The sequence below is a fragment of the Nicotiana tabacum genome, chromosome 11 (assembly GCF_000715075.1).
Source record: "Nicotiana tabacum cultivar K326 chromosome 11, ASM71507v2, whole genome shotgun sequence".
Classification (NCBI taxonomy): domain Eukaryota; kingdom Viridiplantae; phylum Streptophyta; class Magnoliopsida; order Solanales; family Solanaceae; genus Nicotiana; species Nicotiana tabacum.
Genome location: NC_134090.1, coordinates 126,508,575 through 126,521,114, shown reverse-complemented (window position 1 = coordinate 126,521,114; position 12,540 = coordinate 126,508,575). Strand labels below are relative to the sequence as shown.

At 36.3% G+C, this 12,540-nt stretch overlaps 2 long non-coding RNA genes across 2 annotated transcripts; one reads left to right on the top strand and one right to left on the bottom strand.

The window, feature by feature from the left end:
• Positions 1-2,618: 2,618 nt before the first annotated feature.
• On the bottom strand, positions 2,619-7,420 carry LOC142166364 (uncharacterized). The gene is made up of 2 exons (XR_012696737.1): positions 6,704-7,420; positions 2,619-4,608 (listed from the first exon to the last, which is right to left on the bottom strand). It is a non-coding gene; the product is annotated as an uncharacterized LOC142166364 (long non-coding RNA).
• A 1,892-nt stretch (positions 7,421-9,312) lies between these two features.
• On the top strand, positions 9,313-11,535 carry LOC107792266 (uncharacterized). The gene is made up of 2 exons (XR_001649489.2): positions 9,313-9,809; positions 11,137-11,535. It is a non-coding gene; the product is annotated as an uncharacterized LOC107792266 (long non-coding RNA).
• The last annotated feature ends 1,005 nt before the right edge of the window (positions 11,536-12,540 follow it).

Sequence of the window (12,540 nt, the reverse complement as noted above, 5' to 3'; positions counted from 1 at the left end):
AAGTTTGTTTTAGTTGCTTGAGGAAAAGCAAGAGTTTAAGTTGGGGGTGTTGATGTGCCAGAGAATTTTGGCACATTTCAATACTAATTGCTTAGACTTTAGCTTGTTTTAATGCAATTATCTCCATTACTTATGTAGTTTTGTTGTTTCTACAGTACATAAGGACTGAGAACCCAAGAACATGGAAATGGAAGCAAAAAGACAAGAAAAGAGCAAAATGTAGCAAAAATGCTGGTCTGCGATACACTATGCGATCGCAGATCAGACATGCGAGTCACAAAATGCATGTCAAATTGCAGACAAAAGCAGAGATCTGGGTTAAATCTCAAGTCAAGAATGCGGTCCATTATGCGACCGTAGAACTAACATGCGAGCCGCAGAGTGAACCGCAAACCAACCATGAAGGTCACTGAAGGACGAAGATGCGATGCAAAATGCGATCGCATTTCTGCAATGTGATCCGCATAATTGGAATGCGAAGAAGACCTGTAAACTAGGGTTCCAGTCTGCGATGAGGATGTTCAAGATGCGGACCGCATACGTGCTCTGCAACAAGAATGCGATCGCATATCAGACCTGAAAGGGCATTTTTGTTCGTTTTCTGTCCCGATTTTGAGTCCACTATAAATAGTTTTACGATGTCTTTGTAGGCTCATCTTGTCTAGTCTTTGAACCACATTCCAAGACATTAATATTCCACACTTTTGGAAGCTTTTGGGTGAAGATTCTCTACTTTGTAAGCTTTTATGACATTAAATACTCTTTGGTTTTTGTATTGTAGTATGAGTAGCTAACTTTAAATACTAAGGTTGTGGACCTTAAATGGGTGTTATGCTAATGGGTGTTTAACATTGAATATATATATAATGGTTGATTGATATTTATTTACTTCTCATTCTTCATTTATTGTTGGTGGTCGCAAACATTAACAAGTGCCATTAAATTCTTGCATTGCTTGGGAAAGTGGGTTAGAATTTGGTAGAAGTAAATATCAATGACTCAGGGCTTTAAACCTTGTTTAATAGAATCGCTTAGGAATAAGTGGGTTTTACTTGGCATATATTGATGGTTCTAAATTGCAACTCTTTTATATTTGGGAAAATTATAAAGAGGAAATACTACTCAACTATTGGGAAATATTGGGTAGTCACTTAGACATCATTTGCATATCAAAAGAACCTTCCATTAGAAATATATCATGTTAACACCGATAAGCATTACACTCCATTAAAGGGGACACAACCTTGGTTTCTTTAATCGAATTAATTACTCAATAAATATTCCAATTAGTTGATACTTCCAAACAAACTCAATTCATACTCTTGTTACTATAAAACCATTCTCTTGTTACTGTTAACCGAATAGAGATACGACTTTAGTCGAGCAACACACTATAAGAGTAACCTTTTCACACCTATTCCCTGTGGGATTCAACCCCAACCTTGTTGGGTTATTATATTTGACACCGACCGCCTTACACTATTCATTAATGTGTAATTTGAGCTTATCACCCGTGAAGGTTTTCAATAGTAAGACTCTCTCATTTTCCTTATTTTTCTTTTTCTTTTACTTTTTTTTTACTTTTTGTGAGTAACTTGACAGTGTTATATGTCGTGTGACCGCCGTTGCTCATTGCATGCTTCTCTTTGCATTCTTGAAGGCGTATCGGGAGGTCTTTATTTGGAAGGTTTTTGGATAGGGTTGGACAAAAAGGTCGGCATGAATGCTCAAAGTCGACTCAAAATGATTGGGGTTGTAGACTTACAACTCTTGGAATCGAATCTTTCAAAAATGAAATAAAATCTTTGCCCCAGTTTCAGCTATTGGGGGTTTTTGGAATTTTTTTTATCTTTTTGTTTTGGTTGGACCAAACCGTGAGGCTGCCTACGTATCCTTTTTTTAAGGAATCAGGTCGAACGTAGTTCAAACATCTGACCTAACTATAATTTTCATCATTCTTTCTGTTTTTTCTCCCTTTTTTTTGTTTTCAAAACAAGTTGCCCCAGCTTCTATTTTTGGGGGCATGGGCATGTGCTAGTTCTTTTCTTCTTCATCATCTTTTTTTCACTTGAACTTCATAAGAATTGCCCCAGTTTGTACTCTTGGGACATAGACTTTCTCTCTTTCTCTCTTTTTTTCCTTTTTTTTTGTATATTTTTTTGACTCTTGACTCTAAACTTGATTCCAAAAGAGGGTAGTCAAAGAAAATAACACAGGCTCAAAAGGGGTAGCGAAGGATATAAATTGTTTGGATAGCAGAAAAAGGGCCTCCCAGCCTCGAGAATGCCAAACATAGTTTCTTTTGCGATCATACCATTGACGAACATGTCTGTCCTCTTGGTGTGTCGTGGTCACAAGACACTTTTCATCCCTTAATATCAAAATTTCTGACAAACTTCAATTAATTAAACATCCTCAAGCCCGATCTTCACGATGATTTGAATGTGAAATTTTACTCTACCTTAATTCCAAAATATTTCAACTCTTTATTCATCTTCAAAAATGCCTTTTTCCTCAGTTGTCCAATCCAAACTTAAATCAATTTTCTAAGATTTGGCCAAAAATTCCGCATGCATGTCATGTCATTAAAACTAGCGGAAAAAGAACTAAGCATGGAATGCCACAAAAGGACAAACTGTATTTCATTGAGTAAACAACAAGACAAACAACCTAAAATTTGAGTTACAACCCTAAATAACCCGACTAATGGAAATAGCAACAGAATAGAAAGACAGGACTCACACAAACAGAATGGAGGGATAGAAGGGTTTGACTCAATAAAACAAATAAAATCTGGATCACAACCCTGAAATAACCCAGATAATAGAAAAAACATCAAAACAAACTACCAAGATTCCTTCCTAGTGAGGAGGGAATGACTTTCAATTGCTAAGCTTGACATTTAGCCACAAATTTGCTCATCAGAATCAGCCGAGCCTTCTCCAATTTCAAAATCATTAACTTTAGTTAGCAAATTCCCGAGAGGATTCTCATACTCCCTGTCACCACGCATCATCCCCACAAAGTGTGCATCATCATGTGCAGGTAAAGGATTCAGCGCAATATTCTGGATGTCACTGTCTTGGATCACAATCAGGTTTTCCTGGATCATCCTTTCTATTTCACTTTTCAAATCCCGACAACTTTCAATATTGTGCCCCTGGGCATTGGAATGGTATTCACACTTTTTAAAAGGGTCAAAGCTTCTTGCACGTGGGTCCATATGATTCGGAGAAATCAGTGCAATCATGTCATAATGCTTTATTTTCTCAAACAAGCTTGCATAGGACTCTCCTATTGGTGTAAAATTATCTTTCAACTTTTGTTCCCCTCTATACCTCTGGCCTGGATGTGGGTTATAGGGTACCTGAAAATTTTGTGGAAGCTGGTGGAGATTTTGTGATGCTCGTGCTCGCCTTCTGGGGTGTTTTGGTGGCTAGAAAACATACTGATGTGGAGCAACAAAGTATTGTGGGTTTTAAGGTGGATAGCAATGCTCAGGGGAGTCATGGGAAACCTCATGAGGCTGCTCATACCTTCGAGGTGTTTTCCTGGGACCTCTTCTCGACCCTGCTGTCATCATGATTTCTTCATCCTTCTCATTTGTGCCACTAAAATTATCAGATTCAAACTGGACAGCCTGAGTTGCGGCTTTAAGAACTGCTTAACTTATAATTTTGCCTGTCTTAAGACCATTCTTTACCATTTCTCCCATTTTGATTGCTTCCGAGAAGGATTTGCCCACTGCGGACATCATGTTTTAAAAATACTTTGGCTCTTGAGCCTGAAGGAAGACAATGATTAGCCCGTGGTCATCCATGGGTGGCTTAACTCTAACTGCTTGCTCTCTCCACTTAATGGCATATTCCCTGAAACTTTCAGTTGGTTTCTTCTTCAGGTTTAAAAGGGAACTACGGTCTGGGGCGAGGTCGATGTTGTATTGAAACTGTTTGACAAAGGCCCGTGTCATGTCATCACAGACATACTAGTGAGACGTGTCTTGATCCATAAACCATTCGGAGGCTACTCCCGTAAGGCTTTCCCCAAAATAAGCCATCAACAATTCTTCATTTCTTCCAGCACCTCTCAGTTGATTGCAATACCTTTTCAGGTGGGCTATGAGATTTCCATGTCTATCATACTTTTCAAATTTGGGAGTCTTGAAGCCAGGAGGCAAGTGGACATCGGGGAATATACATCGATATTTGAAGGCAACACTCTTTTGACCTGCCAACCCTTGCATGTTTTTCAATCGTTGTTCTAAGCTTTTCACCCTTTGGGTCATTTTTTCTTGTACCATCTTTCGCGCAGGCTTCTCAATATTTGCAGGAAGATCAAACGAGTGCGAGTGGTACTCAGGAGAGTGGTACTGCTCTTGCTGTGTAGCAAATTGTGACTCATGACGAGGCTATCCTTGACCACTGGCCCATGCTTGACACATTTCGGTCATTTGCTGTTTCAGTATTCTATTTTTCTCAAACACAGTAGACTCTTGTTGAACCCTCTGACCCTGAGTCTCTGGAGCACTTGTAACAGCTTTGATGTCAGTTATCATTTTTCCTTAGATCTTGTGTTTCCAGCTTACCACAAACCGACCACCTCAACTTTCTTCACAATTCAAAACAAAACATGTTAGAATGGACTCCAGTCGGTCCTTATTATTATCCATATTTTTTCATTTCTTCATTCTTTTTCATTTCTTTTTAATGGTGATCGAACCTGATGTGGGTTGCCTACGTATCATGTGGGAACATGAATCAGATCTTGCGTAGTTCGGGAAGATCATGAATAAAGTAAATAAACTAACTTTTTTGAATTTTTTATTTTATTTTTTCGAAAGAAAGATTTATAAAGAAGAAAGGGAATATTTTTGGATTCTGATTTTTCTTCAGCATTTTTGCAAAGAAAGACTTCTAAAGAAGAAAGAAAAATTTTGAAAGAAAAACTTCTAAAGAAGAAAGAAAATATTTTTGGAATTTTATTTTGAATTTATGAAAGAAATGCTTCTAAAAAAAAGAAAATATTTTTGAATTTTGAATTTTCTTTTCAATTTTGAAAGAAGAATGAAAATATTTTTTGGAGTTTTGAAAGAAATTAAAAGAAAATATTTTTGTTTATTTTAAAAAAAAAAATTAGGGTCAAAAAGAAAAGCTTTCTAAAAAGCAAGCAATGGAAAATATTTTTGGATTTTTTGAAAATTGGGGTCTCAAAAAAAGACTTTTCTAGAGAGGAAGTAAAGGAAAATATTTTTGGATTTTTTGAAAATTATGGGCCGGAACCGATGAGGTTTGCCTATGTATCTCACATCCGGTGAGAATCAGACCCGCGTAGTTCGCCCAGTTTTGATGGAACAAAAGAAAATATGACTTATTTTGAAATGACTTTTCTTTTCTTTTTTTTCAAAATTTCAATAGAATTTCAGGGTAATTCAAATACCTACCTCTCACTCTCTCACTCTTTTTTTTTTTTTCGATTTTCATTTTTTTCCAATTCCTTTCCCTATTCTAGAAGCCAGTCAGCATGCAAGCCGAAATAGACAGATACGCAAGTAGCACGTAAGATGTATCAGGATGATCTTTTAATTTGGTGCACCTATACTAGACGGACCCAACCCTTGTGTTGAGTCCCCTAAGTCATATGCACATGATACAAAAAAATGTTCCTACTAGGGATCCGGCATGAGGCTGAGTTATTCTAAGCTAAAAATCTAGGTATATTGTTTAACTTTTGAGACGCTTTTATTGAATCATTATTTTAGGAAGATTTCAACGTTATTAAAACACGTCTTGAACAACGTCACGTAAATGCACCCGCGGTCCTCGACATATTTTATCTAACGTTGTTGAGATTTGGATTTGGGTCACATAAAATGCACACCCGAGTTTAAGAAAATTGTGTATCGTAACTACGTCACGGGAACCGTACCCGTAGCTATGATGAATTATTTAAAGAATGCACCTAAAGTAACTACGAAGGTCAAATAATTCTATTGGATTTAAAATTATAGTAAGGCCAAAGTTTATCACAATCTACAAAGCTAAATTAAACTAAAGTTTGAGCTAAAATTTTATCCCAAATAAGAAGCCAATTTATCTTAAGCAACCAGAATCCTAATGTAGTGGGAATATTAGATGCCATATTTGCATGAAATAATTCAGTCATTCGAGATTTAGATATATACTCAAAAATAAAGTGTAAGATGACAATTAGAACAAAATCCTAAAATAACCCAAGATTAAGAAATGGACTTTTCATAGTTTTACATATAACAGGAGTGAACGACAAACATTCAAAGACATTGTTGCATTCTGTTTTCTCTATGAACTATCAATATAGACCAATTGTTCAAATATCAACACTTCTTCAAATTTTGAAATACAGACATAGTGCTGCAGGGACTCACAATTCAAGTACAAAGACAAACCTAACGATTGACCCCTTTTGTCAAATAAGTTTAACCAACTAGTGGCTAAATTTATGAGTCATGAGCCAGGAGAAACGAGACACAATCATGAGCATATTGAGAAAATGTTAACATTTAACAATCAGGTGATGAAAATGCACTCAACTATCACATAACCATTTATTTCAATTCAAACAATTCAGGAGCATCATTCACACACATAGACCTTGAACAAAGCATATTTTTGCATTCACAAATTAATAGTTGCTTACTTTGGAGAAGAGAAGAAAAATAGAATACCTTATTTATGAAGGATTCAAAGGTCAAACTTTGGAAAACAAATGGATAATAGAGCCCAGCAAACAACACCACCAAAATCAGTGAATGAACCACTCCCTCGCAGCTTCAAACAAACTTGAGAATCCCAGAAAACTTTAAACAAGCCTTTTTTTTTGCTTTTGAACTTTTGAATTCAAACGAGAGCCTGCTAATGAGACTTCAACAATTCCAACATCTTGACGGGCAAAAATTCGGACCTCGACGACACAGTAGACTTTGGACTTGACCTTTTCAAACTCCTTTTAATTTCAGTTGAAATAACCAGCTTTTTACCAATTTTTGGTGACTGTTTTGGGTTGATTTTAATGGCTGTTTTGACTTGTTTTCCATCTTGTTTTGGAGTTGTATTGAGGTTGTTTAGGGGTGGATTTGAGCTCATTTTTGGACTGTTCTTGATGGCAGTTGTGGTAGAGTTGAGCAGCATTTTTTAGCTGCTATTTCAGGTTGTTTTGAGGGTTGTTTTGTGTGCAAAGCGCGAGGTATTGTCGCTAAAATTGGGGTGCTTTGGAGGTCGGTTTTGGGGGGCTCTCAGTGAGAGTGAATGGAGATGAAGAAGAAGACCAAGGGATGAGATCTAGCTAGGTCTTCAAGCAGCTAAGTTCGTCCAAAAGGGGGAAGGAGATCGTCTATGCTGTGAGAAGGGGATGTGCCGTTTCTCTTTTTAGTGTAGTCTCCGTCTTTTTCATTTTAAGAGTTAGGGGTTATTTTATAGGGGTAGGAATTAGGTTATGTCAAATGGGGAATGGGGTATGAGCTCAATATTTTGTGCTTGAAGGGATTTGGGTCTTGAATTTGGGCTAATTAACTTTGGGGTAGGAAGACTAAATCAAAATCCTTTTTTTTCATTTTTCTTTTCCTTTGACTTTAAAAATGAATTGAAAATAACTTTATAAAGATACTAGTATATTTAAGATAATAAAAATGTTTAGAGAAGACATATAATTACCATATTAGTGAAATTTAAATACCACTCAATATATACTAAAATGTAAAATATTTTTTGACTTTTCTTCTTATCTTTTTTGGAAAATAAAATGCCAAGACTATTTTTGTATTTTTTTTCAAAAATAAAACTAACTAGACAAAATATCAATTAGCTAGAATAAGGGAAAATATTTTTGTAGTTTCTTTTTTAGATAAAATAAAGTAAATAGAGCGATACTAAACCTTAATTGAATATTTACGCTAAAATATAAAATTCTTGGGGAGGATCAAAAATCACATGTCTACAGTTCCTGCATTTTTTAGCCCGAAGGGCATTAAATTATAACATTATGTTCCATATTTGGTGATAAATGAAGTCTTTTCCTGGTCTTCCGGGTTCATTTGAATTTGATTGTACCCGAAATAGGCATTGAGAAAGGTAAGGATCTCGTGGCCAGCTGTGGCGTCGATCATGCGATCGATGTTAGGCAATGGAAAGGAATCTTTGGGGCATGCCTTGTTTAAATCTTTGTAATCTATACACATTCTAAGTTTGTTCTCTTTTTTAGGGATTACGACTACATTGGCTAACTATTCGGAGTATTTTACCTCCCGCGTGGACCCTATTTTGAGAAGTTTTGTTACCTCGTCCTTTATAAATATGTGCTTTACCTCGGACTGGGGTCTTCTCTTCTACTTCACTGGTTTGCACCTAGGGTCTAGGCTTAGTAGATGCGTCGTTGTCTCCAGTGGGATCCCTGTCATATCAAAATGGTACCAAGTAAAATAATCCATGTTATCAATAAGAAATTGAATAAGCTTTTTCCTGAGTTCGGGGGTTAACCCCGTTCCTAGGTATACCTTTCGCTCGGGCATGTACTCGATCAATATAACCTGTTCCAGTTCTTCGACCATTGATTTGGTGGCGTCAGAGTCTTCCGGAACAATAAAGGTGTGAGCACGTGATTTTTGCCCTATATATGAATTATTCCCAGAAATTCAAAAAAAATAATTTCTTTATTATTTTACAATTTTTGTGAATTTTGTGTTATTTTCTTGTAATTGTTTGCATTTTATTTGTGCATTTTAATTCATATGAAAAATACAAAAATACATTTGCATTTAGGATCTAATTTCATATTTTAGGATTAATTAGGGGTTAATTTGCTTTAGAACAAAATATGAAGAAAATAACAAAAATAGTTCACTTTTGCATTTTTAATTGTTTAATTGTGAATTCGTCACGAAATAGATTTTAAACAATTGTAGGAGTTAATTAGTTTAACTTTGAAATATATTAGGACTTTATCTTTATTCTTGCATTTTTATAAAATCAGAAAAAATAAAAATACAAAAATACAAAATGAAAACAAAAATAAGTAAAAGTAATAAAAGGAAAAACAATTAAAAAAGGGTGGTCTTAATAAGAGACCAAAATTGAGCTCATTTTAATTTGACCAAACCTCACCCCAAATAAAAATTCCCACCAGAACCCATTTCCGACCCAGGCCCAAACCCCCTGACCCGGTCCGCCCCCAGCTAAATCAAACGACGCCGTTTTGGGCGTCACTCAATCCTGGACCTTCATTCTTTTTGATCAAATGGCTCGTGTGCATTCTTGTTAGATAATAAAAATGTCCGAAATGTTAACTAAACCTACAAAAACATTTTCGTCTTCCTCGTACACTCCCTCTGTAACGCCGCCCTTCTCCGCCGTCCGCCGCCGGCCGGAAATCGTTGCCGGGGGCGAAGAAGCTCCAATCCCTCCCAAAAATACACCCTCAACTCGTCTTCTCCTCCTCTTTCCAAACCCCATATTAGTTTTTCTCGAATCCCTGCCAAAGCCTTCAAATCTTGGATCGACAAACTCCGGCCACAACACAACTCCGTCCAAATCACCCCAAATTAACACCCCGTGCTCTCCTAGTTCTCCTCTACTAGAATCTCCCACTGGTTTCCCTCAAATATCAGTCGAATGGCTCGAATATTAGTTCAAAGTTGACCGAAAATTCTAATGTCTCTGAAAACTACCCAATTGGTACTACACGGTCTCCTCATTCCCTTCATGAAGAATTCGCTGTCATTGATGTTCAATTCATGCCTAAGATGGTCAAATTTTGAACCAAAGAATTCGAGTCAAGCTGTAAGTCCTCATTTTTTTTATATTTTCATGTGTTCCCTGCTTCTTCTTATGATTTAGTCAATGAATAATTCTCCTAAATTGTTGGTTAGTTGTGATTTTTTTTTCAATCTTAATACTGGTTTGATTTCTCTTTAGTTAAATTTAATTTTAGTTTGATTGTGTTTTGTTCTGTTGGTTTAAGGGTTGTTAAATGTTGATTCGAATTTGCTTAAGTCTATTTTGGTCAACTGTTTAAGTTTAGTTCCCATTGATTAAGCCTTAGGCAATGTTTTAGGTTTTGGTTTAGTTTTGATTTCAGTCAGTAAAATGGTTTCATGATTAATTACTTCTGCTCCATTTTAGTTTGGTTTGATCTTGTTTTGTCAATTTTCTGGTTGGCTTGATCTCGAAGGATTTGTGTAAGTAATTGAACTCAGTTGGAGTCAGCACTTTAGTTCTACATTGGTGATTAATGGGTTAGGATAATACAACTTTAGGAGTTTTGTTTAGACTTAGTTGATTTTCTTTTCTGGAATCCCTTTTAGTGTTTTATCTTAGTTGCTAATTGAAGTAAAGAGGATGGGTCAATTTGGTTAACTTTCAACTTAGATAAAGGGTAGTTTAGACATTTAGGATTGGGTAGCACATGGTAGTAGAAACTAGAAGTTTCTAGGGTCTTCCAAAATAGGACTTTAGTGTAATTTCAGTAATTGTGTTGTATTAACTTGTGGCACAGGTCAATAACTGAGGGACTAGTTAGATAAAACTGATTTTTAAAAGAGGGACTAATTGGCAAAGGCTAAAAATCTGATATGGCCTCATTGGTGCCTATAAAAGGGCAAGGCCCTTGCCTTGAATGACAAGTTTTTGGCACCCAAAATTCCCCCCAAACAATACTCTTCCAGTTTTCAGATCTGGAGTTCAAATTTCAGATCCAAGCCTTCTTATAGATTTTAGCTAAAAAAAAAAACCAAAAAACAATAAAAAATTCTTCAAAAAAAAAAACCAAAATGTACTGTTCCATTAGATACTTTAGGTCAATTTCAGCTTTCAACTAGTATTTACCATTTTTTTAGTTCAGTGTTTGGTGGTTAAAGCTTCAGATGGCTACTGGTTTAATTTTCGAGCAGTTTTTGGTCTAGTTAGAGCCTTTCGAGTATAACTGAGTGCATTTCAAGTATTTTTGGTTTAATCTGCTGGTTTCCGTTGAGTTTTGAATCTTCCTGGACTTCTGGATTTATTCCTTGGGCTGTTTGTTGTTCTGTATTGCTGGAAATTGCTTACTGTTGTTGCTGCTCAGTTATTGCTTCAACTGACTTCTTCTATTTCATTTCTCTTCCAATTTCAGGTACACATTTTGAGATTGTGTTGTTGTAGCTTCATCTGTTGACAAATGAAATGAAATTGAGGCTTGTGTTCTTATGTGGAACTGCAGTTCAAATAATTCTGTTATGTTTTGGATGTCGTAATTAAACTAGGACTTGTTATGGTTTGTATAATGTGGGCTGGCTGAAACTATTCGATTTTGTTCATTCATTGATAGTTGTAGTATCAAATAGTTTAATATCCTAGTTAGTTCGATTTCGTTTTCATTGGACGTTAGTCATTTGAAATCAAGTTGGGAATCACAGGGTATTTTGTAATTGAATTTCAAATGTTGCCTGGCTGTCTCTTATTTGTCATGATGTGAATAAGGTCATTGCACCTAGTCATGAGTCAATGTTAGAATCAGTGTGATTAAACTGAAGAAGGTTATTCTGGCATAACATCAGTCAAAGTAGTAACTAGGTCTTTTATAATCTAGCTTCATTTTAGACAGTAATGAATCCTTGTGTTTAGCTTTCTGTAGAATCAATTGTTTAATGCATACATGTCACATTGACCATCTAGTGCCTCATTGATTATCTTATTAGCTCAAACTCATATAAATCTGAATTGCAAGACCTGCATTTCATTGTGTGCATTTGGAAAGTGAAACTCCCACTGGAACAGGGCATCGAGTTAGCTTTAGGAATTGAGGTTTCAAAGTACCCTTGCCCAAATGTTAGTTGGGCCAGTCATAAGCCCACAGGCTGAAAGCTTTCGCCTACTGGTCCGGTCATTACTAGCGTCACCAAAGCTGGTCCAATTTCCTTTTTTGTGGGTTGGCCTCGAGACCCATCTATTAAGGCTATTCTCGGGTTGCCTCCAATAATTACTCATTCATCAAATAGGATAATTAATTAGGATCTTTTCTTTGTTATTAGAGGTTAAAAATAGAAAATCATAGTTGCTTTAGGATTGACCTTTAAATAAAAACGATGAGACGAGCCTCGCCGAATAAAAATGCAAATTGCGGGGCCCTCATTCAATGCTTAACTAAAAAACACTTAGACTTCGAGATGGGCCGTTTAGCGAATTTCACGGCCTTCCCCAAAGATAATAACGCGATAGTCTCTGCAGGCGCGCTTTTAATAATTTACTTTCTTAAATTCAGGTGCGCATTTATGTGACCCAAATCCAAATCTCAACGGAGTCGAAATGTGTCAACAACCACGGGTGCATTGATGTGACGTGGTTCGAGACACGTTTTCCCGACGTTGCAATTCTCATAAAAAAAATAATAATAAAAGCGGTTCAAAATTAAAAGCCCGTAAGCAAGAACATGTTTTGAAATCAGATAAAATCAAATACAATATTTGAACGACCGTGCTAGAACCACGGAACTCGGGAACGCCTAATACCTTCTCCCAGGTTAACAGAATTCCTTACT